This window comes from Bufo gargarizans, chromosome 6, assembly GCF_014858855.1.
Source record: "Bufo gargarizans isolate SCDJY-AF-19 chromosome 6, ASM1485885v1, whole genome shotgun sequence".
Taxonomy (NCBI): Eukaryota; Metazoa; Chordata; class Amphibia; order Anura; family Bufonidae; genus Bufo; species Bufo gargarizans.
Window position 1 is genome coordinate 206,833,616 of NC_058085.1, and position 19,045 is coordinate 206,852,660.

Genomic DNA, 19,045 nt, shown 5'->3' on the forward strand with positions numbered 1-19,045 from the left:
CCAATGTCGTCACCGCAGAGATTTGTAAATGGATTTGCCATATAATCCACTAGTCACTCATCTATCCAACAGAATCAGTTCTAATGCACGCTCAATGTTGTCATCAGTTGTCGATGTGCGTCTGGCTTCTTTATAGCTAAAACTTGTGCGACCTTCCTTCCGTGAACTTGAATATATCCATTCATACTCGCTTCAGTGCAACAAAACAATTTCTCCACACTATGCACAAAGTCAATAAATATTAACACCAGACACACGTCCTCGGACCACAATAAAAAAATAAATAAAATAGCAGCATGCTGCTCTTCTTTCATGCAAATCACAAGTGGGGCAGCCATTGTTTCTTGCACAGAGCTCACAGGTTAACGGACGTAACATGTTTAAACCTGCCCAACAGTGACTAGAGAGATTATGTAAAACTTTTTTTTTTTTGTCTTTTCTGAAAGTAGATTACAAAAACAGCTAGAGTGCAGTAAATTTTTGACTCACCCTCGTAATACAGTATGAAATAGTCTAGTCTGATGAATGACTTTTTTTTTTGTGTACAGATGGGTGCATATACACCACTTACTTAGGGAAGATATAGCACTAGGATGCACTATAAGAAGAAGACGAGCCACCTGGAGGAGTACTGCTGAAAACCTTGGGTCTTGACATTCAGGTGGATGTTACCTTAACATGTACCACCTACCTAAAACATTATTGTAGGCCAAGTTTACCCCTTGCAATTTACCCCATAGCAATGATATTCCCTAAATGTCAATGGTCTTTGTCAGCCCTACCAGAATGCAGAATTTGTTCAAGAATGGTTTGAGGAAACGGGTCACAGTCATGCTGGAATAAAAACTGTCCCATAAAGATGGAAGCATATAATTCTCCAAAATGTTTTGGTATGCTGAATCATTATTTCCCTTGACTGGAACTAAGGGGCTTAGGTCTACTCCTGAAAAACAGCCACATATCATTTATCCCTCCTGCATAAAAATTTAAAGTTGGCACAATGCAGGTAACGTTCTCCTAGCATTTGCCAAACCCAGACTCATCCATCAGACTGCCAGTCAGAGCAGCGCGATTCGTCACTCCGCAAAACTAGTTTCCACTGCTCCAACATTTAGTGTTAGTGTGCTACTATCAGATGCTTACCATTTTTCTTAGTGATATTAGGCTTGCAGGCAGCTGCATAGCCATGGAAACTTATGCCATGAAGCCCTCAGTGCAGAACTTTTATGCTGATGTTAATGCCAGAGAAAGTTTGTAAATGTGCAGTTACTGAGTCAGCAGAGCTTTGGCAACTTGTATGTACTATGACTCAACACTCGGCGACGCCATTGATGTGGTTTCTGAGACATTCCACTTTGAAATAATACCACTCACAGTTGATGGTGGAATATCTAGGAAGGAACAAATGTCCCAAACTAACTTGTTGCAACAGTTACATCCTATTACAGCACCACACCAAAATTCAATGGACTCTTTAGAACAACCCATTCTTTCACAAATGTTTGTAATGGCATGGAGCTTGATTTTATACACTGTGGAATAGAGACTGAATGAGACACCTGAATTTAATGACTAATATACGTATCCCAATACTTTTTCCCCATATCGTAGATCTTTATTTTTCCCCCCAAAGCATTGATACTGTACCACATAAAATGTTGGTCCATAATATGAGAATGCTTGGACTAGAGGAAAATGTCTGTATGTGGGTAAGTAACCAGTCAATGATAGAAAACAGAGGGTGGTTATTAACCGTACCTACTCAAATTGGGTCACTAGTCGGGTACTACAAGGGGTCATTATTGGGCCCTATTCTATTCAATATATTTATTAATGATCTTGTGGAGGGGCAGACCGTAAAATATAATATTTTTGTAGACTATACTAAACTGAGTAAAGTAATTAAAGGGAGTCTGTCACCACAAGTTGCCCTTATAGACCGCTTACATAGCACTGTAGCATAACTATAGAGCAGTCAAATGGTAACTTTGTCTTTTTGTTTGAATGTTCACCGGGGCAAAAACTGAGTTTATTTATGTGTTAGGCCTCATGCACGCGACCGTTCTGTGCACCCGTGGCCGTTGTTCCGTTTTCCGTGATTTTCTGCAGACCTATTGACTTTCAATGGGTCAGTTGAAAACTCGGAAAATGCACCGTTTGTCATCCGCCTCCGTGATCTGTGTATCCTGTCCGTCACAAAAATAGGACCGGTCCTATTTTTTTTGACGGACAACGGTTCACGGACCCATTGAAGTGATCCGTGGCCGTAGGTTAATTTCACACAGACGGATCCGAAGATCCATCTGCATAAAAGCTTTTTCAGAGCAGAGTTTTCACTTCGTGAAAACTCAGATCCGACAGTATATTCTAACACAGAGGCATTCCCATAGTGATGGGGACGCTTCTAGTTAGAATATACAACGAACTGTGTACATGACTGCCCCCTGCTGCCCGGCAGCACCCGATCTCTTACAGGGGGCTGTGATCCGTATAATTAACCACTTGTTAATTCCACACCTGAAGGGGTTAATTGTGCGTATCCTAGCCCCCTGTAAGAGATCCGGGGCTGCCAGGCAGCAGGGGGCAGAACCCTCCCCCTCCCCAGTTTAAATTTCATTGGTGGCCAGTGTGTGCCCCCCCTCCCTCCCTCTATTGTAATAATAACATTGGTGGCACAGTGTGTGCCCCCCCTTCCTCCCTCTATTGTAATAAGAACATTGGTGGCAGTGTGCGGCCTCCCCTGGCCCCCCCCCCCTCCCTCCCTCTATTGTAATAAGAACATTGGTGGCAGTGGAGTTCCGATCAGAGTCCCAGTTTAATCGCTGGGGCTCCGATCGGTAACCATGGCAACCAGGACGCTACTGCAGTCCTGGTTGCCATGGTTACTTAGCAATAGTAGAAGCATCATACTTACCTGCTGGCTGCTGCGATGTCTGTGTCCGACCGGGAGCTCCTCCTACTGGTAAGTGACAGTTCATTTAGCAATGCGCCTCACAGATCTGTCACTTACCAGTAGGAGGAGCTCCCGGCCGGACACAGACATCGCAGCAGCCAGCAGGTAAGTATGATGCTTCTACTATTGCTAAGTAACCAAGGCAACCAGGACCGCAGTAGCGTCCTGGTTGCCATGGTTACTGATCGGAGCCCCAGCGATTAAACTGGGACTCCGATCGGAACTCTGCTGCCACCAATGATATGGAAGGGGGGGGCTGGGGCTGGGGGAGGCCGCACACTGGCCACCAATGTTCCAATGTTCTTATTACAATAGAGGGAGGGAGGGGGGCCGGGGGAGGCCGCACACTGCAACCAATGTTATTAATACAATAGAGGGAGGGTGGGGGGGGCCTGAGGGGTTAATTGTGCTGATCACGGCCCCCTGTAAGAGATCGGGTGCTGCCAGGCAGCAGTCATGTACACAGTTTGTAGTATATTCTAACTAGACGCGTCCCCATCACCATGGGAACGCCTCTGTGTTAGAATATACTGTCGGATATGAGTTTTCACGATGTAACTCATATCCGACAGTATATTCTAACAGAGGCGTTCCCATGGTGATGGGGACGCTTCAAGTTAAAATATACCATTGGATTGGAGAAAACTCCGATCCGATGGTATAAAAGGGACTCCAGACTTTACATTGAAAGTCAATGGGGACGGATCCGTTTGCAATTGCACCATATTGTGTCAACGTCAAACGGATCCATCCCCATTGACTTGCATTGTAATTCAGGACGGATCCGTTTGGTTCCGCATGTCCGTGGATCCTCCAAAAATCAAGGAAGACCAACGGACGAAAAAACTGTCACGGATCACGGCCCAACGGAACCTTGTTTTGCGGACAGTGAAAAAATACTGTCGTGTGCATGAGGCCTAAATGAGGCCTCGCAAGTGCCCAGGGGCGGCATTCAGGGTATAAGTGCCCAGGCCGCTCTTCCTCCTTCTCACATAACCCCTCCCAGCCTGTTGCTTGGCCCACCCTGTAAGCCTCTTATGTCATTCAGTGTACTGGCCGAGACCCTGCATGCGCACTGCATGGAACGATGCTGCTGCTCACAATGGTTATCACAGTACCCATGTGCCGGCGGATCTTGGGAGTCCCTCCCTCCCCACTGTGTGTGGCTGCCGCTGGCCACCAGAGAGGAGTAGGAGGGGAGGGACTGTGGCCACTGTGCCACCAATGAATATAGTTTATGCCCGAATACGAATGTGGGTCAGCACGCACAGCCTACATTTGTATTCAGGCATCTGTATTATATTAATTGCGCCCCCCCCCCATCCACAGTATTAGGCCCCCCCAATCCATCTGTATTATATTAATTGCGCCCCCCCATCCATCTGTATTAGGCCGAATGCACACGGCCATTTTTCAAGGCCGTGAGCGGTCCGTGGAACCGCGGCCTGGATCCCTGCTGAGAGCAGGAGTGCACAGAGTCATTGGTTGCTATGACGCCGTGTGCTCCCTACTGCCGCCACAGTACAGTAATACACTGGTATAGATCATACCAGCGTATTAACGTATTGCGGCGGCAGCAGGGAGCGCACAGCCTTATAGTCATTGGTGGCAGTGGCCCCAGGGTCCCCCCTCCTTATCCATTGATGGGGCTCTGATCAGTTACCACGATAGTCAGGAAGCTACTGAAGCCCAGGGCAGCAGGGAGAGTGTAAAGTGCCATTTACCCTATACCCTAATAGAGCTCTATTAGGGTTAATAAGACAAGGGTGCTAGCCCCTAAGGCCCCTTTCACACGAGCGTGACGGATTGGCTCCAGATGGGTTCAGGGTGCGTTTAGTGAAACTCGCACCATTTTGCTAGCAAGTTCAGTCTGCGATTGTGTTCAGATCTTTCTGCACGAGTGCCCTGCGTCTTGATGTGTTTTTCACGCGCGTGATAAAAAAACTGACAGTTTACAAACATCTCCTAGCATCCATTAGTAAAAAACGCATTGCACCTGCACTTGCTTGCGGATGCAATGCATTTTTCACACAGTCCCATTCACTTCTATGGGGCCAGGGCGTGAAAAAAGCAGAATATAGAACATGCTGCGATTTTCACACAATGCAGAAGTGATGCATGAAAAGCCATGCTCATGTACATAGACCCATTAAAATGAATGGGTCAGGATTCAGTGCGTGTGCTATGCATTTACACTCGTGTGAAAGGGGGCTAATGGTTAGTAAATAAAAAGTAATAAAATAAAATAAAGTTTAAATTCCCCCCCCCCCAAAAAAAATATACAAATTTAAAATGACCCCCTTTCCGAATTTTACATCTAAAAATATAAACACAATAAAAAAAAAAATTATCACCACTTCCGAAAAAGTCCGAATGATTATAATATCTCCTATGCGGTGAACGCGGTCATAGAAAAAAAAAAAAAAAAAAAAAACTCAGTTTACCATTTTTTGCGGTTCTGGTTTTTAATGGTGCCATTTTAGGGTACACAACTTACTATTTAACTCTGTGTCAGCACGATTACAGTCATAAATACATATAGTTTATGTTTTAATACTAATAAAAAAGAAAATGTTCTTGCATTGCTGCATATCAACAAACCATAAAGTTTTTTTAATTTTTATTTCCACAGAGCTGTGTGAAGGCTTGATTTTTGAAGGACGAATTGTAGTTTTATTAGTAACATTTTGGGGTACATAACACTTTTTATTCAATTTTTTTTGGGGGGGGGGGGGGGGTCGAGTAAGCAAAAAGATGAAATTCTGGCATTTTGTGTCGGTGATTACAAAACACAGCAATACCTACCAAACATGTGGTGGAGATTTTATTTTTGCTTTTTTTCCATTGAAAAGAGTTTTTAATTGTTTTAAATGTTTTTTTTTTTTTTTTTTTAGTTTTTAACCATTTAATAGTCCCACAAGGGCATTCCCATTGTGCAATGCATTTTAAAGGGGTTTTCCAGTTACAGAAAAAAAATGAAATAACACTATCAATTAAGCTGACTGCATTATTTAGGTCTCATTTAGATGTATTATTTAGATTATGACATTGAGTGCATTTTGACTCCTTCAGCATAATTGTGATCAGTGACCCGCACCCTTTGTTTACATCTCAGCGCAAGAATCAAAGGAAAGTCCGTAGATTCAGGTCTCTGCCTTACCTTCCCAGCTGTAACATTACAGATCCAAGCAGGGTCATCAGCCTCATTAACCACCTCCCGACCGCATAACGCACGGATGCGTCCGGGAGGTGGTTGATTTATTCCTCCTGGACGCATCCGTGCGTCATCTCGCGAGACGCGAGATTTCGGCCACAGCCGGCCAGCCAATGATCGCGGCTGGCAGGTTGCTGATTTTTTAAAAAACCAATGACAAGCCAGATAGCAGATCATATTTGTAAATATGATCTGTTATATGGCTGGCCTGCTCCTCTGCTGGTCCTTTTCGTCGGTTGGATCCAGCAGAGGAGCAGGCTACACAGTGAGTACACCAAACACCTCATACTAGCCCCAGATCACCCCCCTGAACCCCAATTAACCCTTTGATCACCCCTTTGATTGCCCCTGTCAATCACTAGTGAAAGGAAAAAAGTGATCAGTGCAAACTGTCACTTTTTTTTTCACTGGTATTGACAGTTAGGTTTTAGGTATAGTTTAGGCCCCTTGGTTTAGGTAGTTTAGAGAACAGTTAGCGCCCAGGCCCACCGCACCGCAGTCCGTTATTCGCTGATTAGCGTATCGCTAATCAGCATTTGTACTTTTATAGTATCTGGAAGTGATCAAAACTGATCACGGTCAGATCTATAATTGTATTAGTTCACCCTCCACCCAAAACGCAGTGTTTGACCGATCAGGCGTGATCGGTCGCCCACACGTGCGTTCACCCACGCCCGCCCCACCGCAGTGACAAAAAATATTTTTGGGGGATCACTGCACATTCACTTTAAACGCGCTGCGGCGATAAAAAAAATGAATCAGTTTTGATATTTTTTATCAACCGCAGCGGCCTCCGGTACTTCGCTAGCCTCCCATTTGTAAGACAGGCTTGCTTTTTTTTTTCTTGGGTAGTCTCAGGGAATACCCCTAAATTTAGTTGCCCAAATGTCCAACAGGGGGTATTCTTCTGAAGAGGCCTACAGGCTTCTGACCCAGTCGGATGAGGAATGGGAACCCTCATCTGATGAATCTAGCGGGTCAGAATACGAACCTGTAGAAAGCAGTGGCTCTCTGACCCAAAGTTCAGACGAGGAGGCTGAGGTCCCTGATAGCACCAGGCGTACCCAGCCCCGTGTCGCTAGACCGCAGGTTGCGCAGGATCCGCTTCAAGAGCAGCAGAGTGGGGCTGCTGCTGTCGGATTACGTGGGGAGGCATACACCAGCAGCGCAGCCCTTCCTGGACCTAGTACCAGCACTGCCGTAGAACATGGTGAAGTAGCGAGCACCAGAAGGGCAGTTGAAGCTGGTAAGGTGGCACATGCAGTAGTGACCCCGTCGCAGCCACCGCAAAGACGTGCCCATAGAGCCCCTAGAATTCCCTGAGGTGCTGGCAAACCCTGATTGGCAGTCCCCAACTTCAGCCGCACCTGTAGTTCCCCCTTTCACCGCCCAGTCTGGAGTTCAGGTTGAGACAGCTCAGATCGGTTCGGCCCTGGGATTTTTTTTAGCTGTTCTTGACTGCGGAGCTCTTAGACTTAGTTGTGGCAGAAACAAATCGGTATGCCACACAATTTATAACCGCTAACCCGGGAAGCTTTTATGCCCAGCCTTTCCAACCAGTCCAAGTTTCCGAAATTATTTTTTTTTGGGGCCTTCTCCTCAACATGGGTCTAACTAAAAAACATGAATTGCGGTCATATTTGTCCACGAACCCAATTCATCACATGCCCATGTTCTCTGCTGATATGTCCAGGACGCGATTTGAGACCATCCTGCGTTTCCTGCACTTTAGCGACAACACCGCCTCCCGTCCCAGAGGCCACCCTGCTTTTGACCGGCTACACAAAATTCGGCCCCTCATAGACCATTTCAACCTGAAATTTGTAGATTTGTATACCCCTGAGCAAAACATCTACGTAGACGAGTCCCTGATACATTTTACCGGGCGCCTTGGCTTCAAACAATACATCCCAAGCAAGCGCGCCCGGTATGGGGTCAAATTGTATAAGCTCTGTGAAAGGGCCACAGGCTATACCCACAAATTTAGTGTCTATGAGGGAAAAGATCAGACCCTGGAGCCGGTCGGTTGCCCTGACTACCTGGGGAGCAGTGGGAAGATAGTCTGGGACTTGGTGTCACCCTTATTCGGCAAGGGGTACCATCTTTATGTGGACAATTTCTACACAAGTGTGGCCCTCTTTAGGCATTTGTTTCTAGAACGGATTGGCGCCTGTGGTACTGCACGAACTAGTCGCGCGGGCTTCCCCCAACGGCTCGTTAGCACCCGTCTTGCAAGGGGGCAGAGGGTCGCACTGTGTAACGAAGAACTGCTCGCGGTGAAATGGAGAGACAAGCGTGACGTTTACATGCTCTCCTCCATTCACGCAGACACGACAATACAAATTGAGCGAGCAACCCGTGTCCACGACTATAACCTCCACATGGGGAGGGGTGGACTTCAATGACCAGATGTTGTCTCCGTATTTAGTTTCCCGCAGAACCAGACGCTGGTATAAGAAGGTGTCTGTATATTTAATTCAATTGGCTCTGTATAATAGTTTTGTTCTCTACAGTAAGGCTGGGAGAACATGATCCTTCCTCAAATTTCAGGAAGAGATCATAGAGAACCTCCTGTACCCAGGAGGTTCCGTGGCCCCATCCACCAGTGTAGTTAGCCGTCTACACGAGCGACATTTCCCCAATGTCGTTGCTGGTACCTCAACCCAACCATCCCCCCGAAAAAGATGTTGTGTCTGTAGCAGGAGTGGAATAAGGCGTGACACCCGCTATTTCTGTCCTGACTGTCCTTACCACCCTGCCCTATGCTTAGGGGAGTGTTTCCGGAAGTACCACACACAGGTACACCTAGCATAGGGATCATCTCACCAGGACAGGCACACAGGGCTATTAGGGCCCATTCACTCACAGCTGCTGCAAACGTCTCCTTTCACCTGGGACAAAGTGCATAACGCACTTCGCCACATCTTTGGGCGATTTGCGCTTTGCACATTGACCCATGGGGAAGGAGAGGTTTGTTCTATAAAGGTAAAACAAAAAACAAAAAAAAACAAAAAAAACACACCAGTAAGCAAAAAGGTTAATGTTTAGTTCAAAAAGTTAAAGTTTATATGTTCTGTTCCAAAGTTAATAAAATTATTGCGTTACGGCCTGGTTTTTTCTTTTTTTTTACCTTCCAGGTGGACCAACCGATCGACTAGCTGCAGCACTGATGTCCATTCTGACAGAAGCATTGCGCTGCTGTCAGATTACACGCAAGTCGGTGTATGCGGCGCTGCAAGACGAGATTTCTACTCTGCAGTAAGAGATACGTTTGCCAAGGCATACAAGCTGAGGAAGAGGCGGCGTTCCTATGCTTTGGCAAACACTTTGTATATATAAAAAAAAAAAAATAATTCCCGGCAATGATTTATTCATCCACATCGATTGATGTGAATGGAGAAATCTGGTTTGCCAGGGCATACGAGCTAAGTGGGTATGGATGTTGGGCGGAGCTCCTATGTCCTGGCAGACGCCTTTCCCCTCTTTTTTTTTTTGGGCAGAGATTTTTTCATCCACATTGATCAATGCGAATGAAGAAATCTGTGCCGTTCATTTTTTTCTTTCAGCCCAGAGGCTGAACGGAAAAAAAAAATCTCATTACCTGTATGCTCAATATAAGGAGAATAGCAGAAACTCCTAATGCTGGCCATACATGTAATGATTGCGGAGACCCTCAAATGCCAGGGCAGTACAAACACCACACAACGGACCCCATTTTGGAAAGAAGACACCCAAGGTATTTGCTGAGGGGCATATTGAGTCCATGAAAGATTTAAATTTTTGTCCCAAGTTAGCGGAAAGTGAGACTTTGTGAGGAATTTTTTTTTTTTTTAAATATCAATTTCCGCTAACTTATGCCAAAACAATAAATAAATAAAAATTCTATGAACTCGCCAGGCCCCTCATTGAATACCTTGGGGTGTCTTCTTTCCAAAGTGGGGTCACATGTGGGGTATTTATACTGCCCTGGCTTTTTAGGGGCCCTAAAGCGTGAGAAGAAGTCTGGGATCCAAATGTCTAAAAATGCCCTCCTAAAAGGAATTAGGGCACCTTTGCGCATCTAGGCTGCAAAAAAGTGTCGCACATGTGGTATCGCCGTACTCAGGAGAAGCTGGGGAATGTGTTTTGGGGTGTCATTTTACATATACCCATGCTGGGTGAGATAAATATCTTGGTCAAATGCCAACTTTGTATAAAAAAAAAATTTGGAAAAGTTGTCTTTTGCCAAGATATTTCTCTCAACCAACATGGTTATATGTAAAATGACACCCCAAAACACATTCCCCAACTTCTCCTGAGTACGGCGATACCAGATGTGTGACACTTTTTTGCAGCCTAGGTGGGCAAAGGGGCACATATTCCAAAGTGCACCTTTCAGATTTCACCGGTCATTTTTTACAGATTTTGATTGCAAAGTACTTCTCACACATCTGGGCCCCTAAATTGCCAGGGCAGTATAACTACGCCACAAGTGACCCCATTTTGGAAAGAAGATACCCCAAGGTATTCCGTGAGGGGCACGGCGAGTTTCTAGAATTTTTTATTTTTTGTCGCAAGTTAGTGGAATATGAGACTTTGTAAGAAAAAAAGAAAAATTAAAAAATCATCATTTTCCGCTAACTTGTGACCAAAAATAAAAAGTTCTATGAACTCTCTATGCCCATTAGCGAATACCTTAGGGCAGGGGTTCACAACCTGCGGCCCAGGGGCCACATGCGGCCCTCGATATCATTCTGTGCGGCCCCCAACCATCTGTTGACAGACATTTATGTCTATGTCTTGTGGCTGCTCACATGCATTTTTCATGTATTCTCCCATTAGAGGTGAATCCTGGAGGTGTAACCAGACATTTGTAGTATATACTGTATGTACAATATGCAATAAATACAGTATCAGTTGTTAATACCCCTTTAACTTTTATTTTTCGATTCCTTCAGTCTTACAGTGTGGCCCCCGACCAGAAAAGGTTGTGCACCCCTGCCTTAGGGTGTCTACTATCCGAAATGGGGTAATTTGTGGGGGTTTTCTACTGTTTGGGCATTGTAGAACCTCAGGAAACATAACAGGTGCTCAGAAAGTCAGAGCTGCTTCAAAAAGCGGAAATTCACATTTTTGTACCATAGTGTGTAAACGTTATAACTTTTACCCAAACCAATTTTTTTTTTTTTATCTAAGACATGTAGAACAATAAATTTAGCGAAAAAATGTATATATGGATGTCGTTTTTTTTGCAAAATTTTACAGCTGAAAGTGAAAACTTTCATTTTTTTGCAAAAAAATCGTTACATTTTGATTAATAACCAAAAAAGTAAAAATGTCAGCAGCAATGAAATACCACCAAATGAAAGCTCTATTAGTGAGAAGAAAAGGAGGTAAAATTCATTTGGGTGGTAAGTTTCATGACCGAGCGATAAACGGTGAAAGTAGTGTAGTGCAGAAGTGTAAAAAGTGGCCTGGTCATTAAGGGGGTTTTAGCTAGCGGGGTTGAAGTGGTTAGTAGTCACATCAATGCAGTAAATACTAATTATCTGGGGTCCCAGCAGTCGGACCTACACCAAGCTAATAAGTTATACCCTATCCCGGCGATGGTGAACCTTTCACAGGCCGAGTGTCACCACCAGACATCTGAGAAGCTCTGACAGATGTTCTTCAGAACCTCCTCCTTGAGGTTTTTTGTTTTGCTTTCGTTTTCTCATCTTGTTAGCCTCTCTCAGCTGTCATGTAGTTGCACTGATTGCATCCCTTTAAATACCTTCCCATACTGCATCACTTTGCGGTTTATACAACTTCCTGGAGTGTGTGCATGCTGGATGCTACTACTGAGTCTTCTACAGATAAGTTTTGTTCATTCATTTTTGTTTTCCTGTTTGCTGGATCCCAGGTGACCCTGACACCCTCCGTATCAAGTGTAGGGAGCCGGTGGTAGTGTCCCCTCACTATTATAGGGTGTTCAGGTGTTATACAGTCGAGGAACGAGGATATGCGATCATCTACCATTGAGATTTTTGCATAGGCTGAGCAGTTAGAGACAGAGCCAGGTCTGTTGCAGGGCTCTCTTTGGCTCCTTAGTTTTGGATCCAGTCGGATCTTCATTTTCATTCCGTGACATTATAAACCGCCCAAAACCGTCTCAAGCATGGATCCGGTTTAACTTTTGACTGAACACATGCAGGGTCTTTCATTGGAGGTAGCAGATCTCCGTAAAACTGGTTTCTCAGTTTCAGGTGACCGATTCAGCTTGCATTCATGGAGTTTGTTCTGAGCCTAAGATCTCGCTCCCGGATACGTTATCCGGGGGTAGTGAGAATTTTGTTAGTTTTAGAGAGGCTTGCAAACTCAATTTTCACCTACTTCCCCATTCCTCTGGTGATGAGGAGCAGAGGGTGGGGATCATAACGTCGCTGCTCAGGGATAACGCTCAGTCCTGGGCCTTTTCGCTGCCGGTGGGGGCATGGCCCCTCTGTTCAGTGGATGAATTTCTTTTAGCCCTGGGTCAGATATATGATGATCCGGATCGTATTGCTCTGGCTGAGTCTAGACTACGTCTTTTATGCCAGGGTAAACAGTCCGCAGACATATACTGTTCAGAATTTCGGAGATGGGCAGCTGATACTAGTTGGAATGATGCTGCACTCCGAAGTCAAATTTTGCCATGGTCTTTTAGAGGGGTTGAAAGATGCATTTGCCTTTCACGAGAGACCTACCTCCTTGGACTCTGTCATGTCTCGGGCCGTTCGTATTGACAGGCGTCTTAAAGAGAGAGGAGAGATCACTCCTTCCTGTTATACTCAGTCCAAGGACAGTGCGGCGGTCTCATTCAGTGCACAGGGGTCTCAGTCGCTCTCAATCCCTTCTGAGCAGGGGCCCATGCAGCTGGGTTTGCTTGCCTCTGACAGTAGAGGATTCAGCTCTCATAGGAAGGTTTGTTTCTGTTGTGGAGGTATAAATCATTTGGCAAATGTTTGTCCCTCTAGGAGATTCAGGCAGTTTTTTTTGAGAGTAATAAAGAAACAAAAACAAAAAATCCTCTAAAAACGTTCCACCTGTTACTATTGGCAAGGTTGATGCGGAAATTGAAAGGTTTTCCGTTTGTTTATAGTTCCCGTTTGTCCTACCTGCCAGGGTGGCGCTAGAGTGCAAGAACATTTTTTGTGAGATTTTTGTAGATAGTGGAGCAGCTGTCAATCTCATTGATAATCAATTTGCTATAACTCATGGTTTCCAGGTATGCACTTTGGGAAAGGATATACCTGTTTTAGCTATTGATTCAGTTTCACTTTCTCAGAAATCGTTCAAGGGCATAGTTCACAATATCCGTTTGATTGTGAGTGATACTCATGTTGGGGATGTGTCATGTTTCGTCCTAAGCGGGTTGCCTACTCCGCTAGTGTTGGGGCTACCCTGGCTAACTAAACATAACCCCACCATTGATTGGCAAGCAAGGCAAATATTTGGTTGGAGTGACTTTTGCAGAGAGAATTGCCTCGACATCTGTTTCAGAGGTTTCTACTAAGACTGTACCATCGTTTCTCTCAGAATTTTCGGATGTGTTTTTTGAGAGTCGTGTTCAGGACTTGCCCCCTCACATGGAGTACGATTGCCCTATTAATCTCACCCCAGGTGCCAAGCTGCCCAAATCTCGTTTATACAATCTCTCCCAACCTGAAAGGGTTGCTATGCGTGCTTATATCTCTGAGAGTCTGAGAAAGGGACACATACAACCCTCTAAGTCACCTGTTGCCGCTGTTTTTTTCTTTGTTAAGAAAAGAGATGGTTCTTTAAGACCATGTCTGGATTTCAGGGAGCTGAACAGTATCACAATTCGTGCCCTTATCCGCTTCCTCTGATCCCGGACCTGTTTAACCAGATTGTTGGGGCTAAAGTTTTTTCCAAGTTGGGGCATACAACCTGGTCAGGGTCAGAGAAGGAGACGAATGGAAGACTGCTTTCAATACCCCTGAGGGCCATTTTGAGAATTTGGTTATGCCTTTTGGTTTGATGAATGCTCCAGCCATCTTTCAGCATTTTGTGAACAGCATTTTTTATCATTTAATGGGGAATTTTGTATTAGTGTATCTAGACGACATTTTGATTTTTTTTTCTCCTGATTTCAAAACTCATAAGGAACACTTACGTCAGGTCTTGCTCATCCGGCGGGAGAATAAATTGTACGCTAAACTGGAAAAATGTGTTTGCGGTTCCAGAAATTAAATTTCTAGGGTTTCTTCTCTCCGCTTCTGGTTTTCGCATGGACCCCGAGAAGGTCCGCGCTGTGCTTGAGTGGGAGCTTCCTGAAAATCAGAAGGCACTGATGCGTTTGGGTTTTGCCAATTATTACAGGAAGTTTATTTTGAATTCTTCCTCTGTTTTTAAACCACTCACTGATATGACTAAAAAGGGGGTAGATTTTTCCTCCTGGTCGGTAGAGGCACGTAAGGCCTTTTCTAATATCAAGGAGAGTTTTGCTTCCGCTCCCATCTTGGTACAACCTGATATTTCTCTACCCTTCATAGTTGAGGTTGATGCTTCTGAGGTGGGTGTGGGTGCGGTCTTGTCTCAGGGTCCCTCGCCTGCCAAATGGCGACAGTGTGCCTTTTTCTCGAAGAAACTCTCCTCCGCAGAGAGAAATTACGATGTGGGAAATAGGGAGTTGTTGGCCATCAAGTTGGCTTTTGAGGAATGGCGCCATTGGCTAGAGGGAGCCAGACACCCCATTACAGTGTTTACTGACCATAAATATCTGGCCTACTTGGAGTCAGCCAAGCGTCTGAACCCGAGACAGGCCAGATGGTCTTTGTTCTTTTCAAGGTTTAATTTTGTTGTCACTTTCCGCCCTGGGGTTAAGAATGTGAATGCGGATGCCCTGTCACGTTGTTTTCCGGGAGGTGGGAATTTTGAAGACCCGGGTCCCATTTTGGCTCAAGGTGTGGTGGTCTCTGCTCTTTATCCTGAATTGGAGGCAGAGGTTCAGGTATCCCAGTCAGAGGCTCCTGATCTTTGTCCTCCTGGGAGGTTGTTTGTGCCTCTCGCTTTAAGACACAAGATTTTTAAGGAGCACCACAATACTGTCCTTGCTGGGCACCTGGGGGCAAGAGCCACAGTGGATCTCATCGCTCTGAGATTCTGGTGGCCGGCGCTTCGTAAGTCGTTTGAGGGTTTTGTGGCAGCCTGCGAGACCTGCGCTCGTGCCAAAGTCCCTCATTCATGGCCATCAGGTCCTCTCCTTCCGTTACCCATTCCTTCCCGTCCTTGGACACATCTGTCCATGGACTTCATTACGGACCTGCCTCGTTCCTCGGGGAAGACTGTGATTCTGGTGGTGGTGGACAGTTTTAGCAAAATGGTGCATTTCATTCCTTTTCCTGGCTTGCCCAATGCTAAGACTATGTCTGAAGGAATACCATGCAATTTGACAATGTGATCAATAAATGCCCGCGCCAGCGTCTTAGCATTGGGCATTTATTGATCACATTGTCAAATTGCATGGTATTCCTTCAGACATAGTCTCTGATAGGGGCACACAGTTTGTTTCCAGATTCTGGAAGGCTTTCTGTTCTCAATTGGGGGTTCGGTTGTCATTCTCTTCCGCTTTCCACCCGCAGTCAAATGGCCAGACAGAGCGCGTCAATCAGAATCTGGAGACATATCTGCGCTGTTTTGTGGCGGAGAATCAGGAGGATTGGTGTTCTTTTTTTGTTCCTTGCCGAGTTTGCTTTAAATAACAGTCGTCAGGAGTCCTCTGATGAGTCACCATTTTTTGGTGCATATGGGTTTCATCCGCAGTTTGGGACATTCTCTGGAGAGGGGTCTTCTGGTTTACCTGATGAGGACAGATTCTCCTCGTCTTTGTCATCTATTTGGCAAAAGATTCAGGATAATCTAAAGAGCATGAGTGAGAGATATAAGCGTGTGGCGGATAAGAGACGTGTGCCTGGTCAGGACCTGAATGTTGGTGATCTGGTGTGGTTGTCTACTCAGAATATCAAATTGAAGGTTCCCTCCTGGAAGTTGGGTCCTAAGTTTATTGGGCCTTACAAAATCTTGTCCGTCATCAATCCTGTTGCCTACCGTCTTGATCTTCCTCAGACTTGGAAGATCCATAATGTTTTTCATAAGTCCTTATTAAAACCTTATGTCCAACCCATTGCACCCTCGTCTTTGCCGCCTCCTCCGATTGTGGTTGATGGTAATCTTGAATTTCAGGTCAGTAGTAAGAAGGTATATGTTTTGTCAAACTAAAAGTGACAGGTACCACGCCCCCTTTTATACAGCTAACCCCGCCCCTTTTATATTGATTGATAGGGTTTGATATAAAGTTTATATCGCTTGATACTGCTTGATATTAAGTTTATATTGTTTGATATAAAGTTTATAGTTTGATATAAAATTTATAGTGTTTGATATAAAGTTTATATCACTTGATATTGTTTGATAAAGAGTATTCGTCTCTTAAAATTTATAGGGCTATTAAAATTTATAGGTCTAGCTATTAAAATTTGGTCTAGCTATTAAAATTTATAGTTCGAGCTATTAAAATTTAGGGTTTGATATTAAAATGTATAGTGCCTGATATTTTAATATAATAGTATTAAAATCAAATGATGACAAATATAATTCGGTTAAAAGCTTTATTCATTTTGTTATTTGCAACATTCACGTAGGGACAGGCACGTTTGCTTGTAATTACAGCATCATATACATAAGCGTTTAATGCGCTTTGTTACAAATGATCGCACAACACGGTCATTTTTTCTAAAATAGTTAGTGAACATTTTTAAAACATTTTCAAAAGATATTCCTTTAGCGAGACATTGTAAGATATAGATACAGTAATGGCTGCAGACGTAGCTAACGGCATCTTGTATTTGTCTGTTTTGATATCTTATAGTCTTAGAATTTTTATATAAAAACTGCCTGGAAATATTTCATTTGTGGGGGATAAACCATAACTATAAAAAAAAAAAAAAATTGATATCATTCGGGTATAATATAATTAAAATCCAATGCTTCCCCCGCTGATACGAATTATCCGTATTTACAATGTAGGCTGCGGGCCTGTCGATGATTTTTCCCCCCGGTAATAAAATCACGCGGGAATACACCTTTAAATATGCGCCTGGCGTTAATATCAGCTTTAATAACACAGGCAATTTCATAATTATTCATGTCTATTGAAAATCATATAATACCTCACAACGATTATTTCAATAATATTTTCATGAACTGAATATACAATCATATTAATTGTGTTCGCAATCGGTTCGGCAAATCTAATTTCAGCTCGCAGATTGCCAGTTTTTACTAGAGAGAAATGACCGCCTGGCTCTTGATCCGGCGATAAATCAAAAGCGAACAAAGTGTAACCGTTCAAAAATTCGTGTCGATCGACGGATAAACCGTTGTCGGCCTTGTGTTTCCCCGAAATATGTACTAGTGACATATATTCACGAACAGCCGATTCGTCTTGGAAGTTAGGTTGAAACGGTTTTGCCGGTATCTGTTGACCATCCAAATATAAGGCTGCATAACTTTGCGTTAGCGGTTAACAGAGCGCGACTGTGACCGATTCTTACAGCGGGCGATACTTGTACTCTTTTCACAAACAGGGAAGCGTGCTGTATTTGTACTTTAAAATGGGCCGCCTCGGCAGACATAAGGCAGAAAGTGTCTTTGTTTCTTGTCAATTTTATCTTTAGATCTAAACCGTTCAGTATTAACTTCGATTGATTAAATATATCGGCGTAAATGGGGCCCATTAATTCAACACTCCTAGAACGGGCTGAATGCCTTGCTCGCTTGCTGAAGCCGTCATTAAGCCCGCAGAGAACCCTGTCATCATGATGTCCCGCTGTGTCTTTATAGAATAAACCGGCTGTAAATTGGGATGCTAAAGTTTGTGAATTATAATTTATTAGGGACTCTATATACGCTCTATACGTATAAAGGTTGTCGCTTCTTGAAATCAGCGTATCGCCGAGAGTTATATCCAGTTGATTAAAAAGACTCGCTATAGGGTAGTTAATAAGTGCAACGCGGGATCCTTCTGGTATGGGTGTGTTATCAGGACTAACGATTTTGCAAACGACGTGTAACAATGTGTTATTAAAGGGAACCTGTCACCGGGATTTTGTGTATAGAGCTGAGGACATGGGTGTCTAGATGGCCGCTAGCACATCCGCAATATCCAGTCCCCATAGCTCTGTGTGCTTTTATTGTGTAAAAAAAACTTATTTGATACATATGCAAATTAACCTGAGATGAGTCCTGTACGTAAGATAAGTCAGGGACAGGACTCATCTCAGGTTAATTTGCATATGTATCAAATCTGTTTTTTTACACAATAAAAGCACACAGAGCTATGGGGACTGGGTATTGTGGGTGTGCTAGCGGCCATCCAGCAACCCATGTCCTCAGCTCTATACCCAAAATCCTGGTGACAGGTTCCCTTTAAGGTCGTAATAATATTCACAGCTGCCCGTGATGTAGAATTCCAAAGGGGCATTGTCAGTGATTGCGGCGATTGGCTGCACCTCTACATAAAGCGATTTTTCAATGCTTGTTTGGGTAGGAGGTATTTGAAAGATATCCAACTCTGATTTGGCGTACTCGGCGGATGCGTCATGCACGAAAGCCATAGCGGCGGCCTAGATGAGGTCACTCGTTGAGCGACTTCTTGTTTTCTGGCGGCGACGTCTCTTAGGTTGTGCTACTTTATTCATAAAAGTTGGTAAGACAATGGCAGCGCGTTCACGTTTTCTTTTAGGCTTTTTTTACGTATTTGTACGACACCAGAGCCCTCCTGGTTCTGAGTCGACCTATTTATACGATCCATAAAGGCTGTCGAAGCCGTAGTGACAACGTCTTTAGCGATGTTACGG

General features: G+C 44.3%; 1 protein-coding gene across 4 annotated transcripts in view; it reads right to left on the bottom strand.

Moving 5' to 3' along the window:
• Positions 1-19,045, bottom strand: part of VCL (vinculin) — a 207,452-nt gene that overhangs the window by 116,633 nt on the left and 71,774 nt on the right. The gene's annotated exons all lie outside the window — the stretch shown is intronic.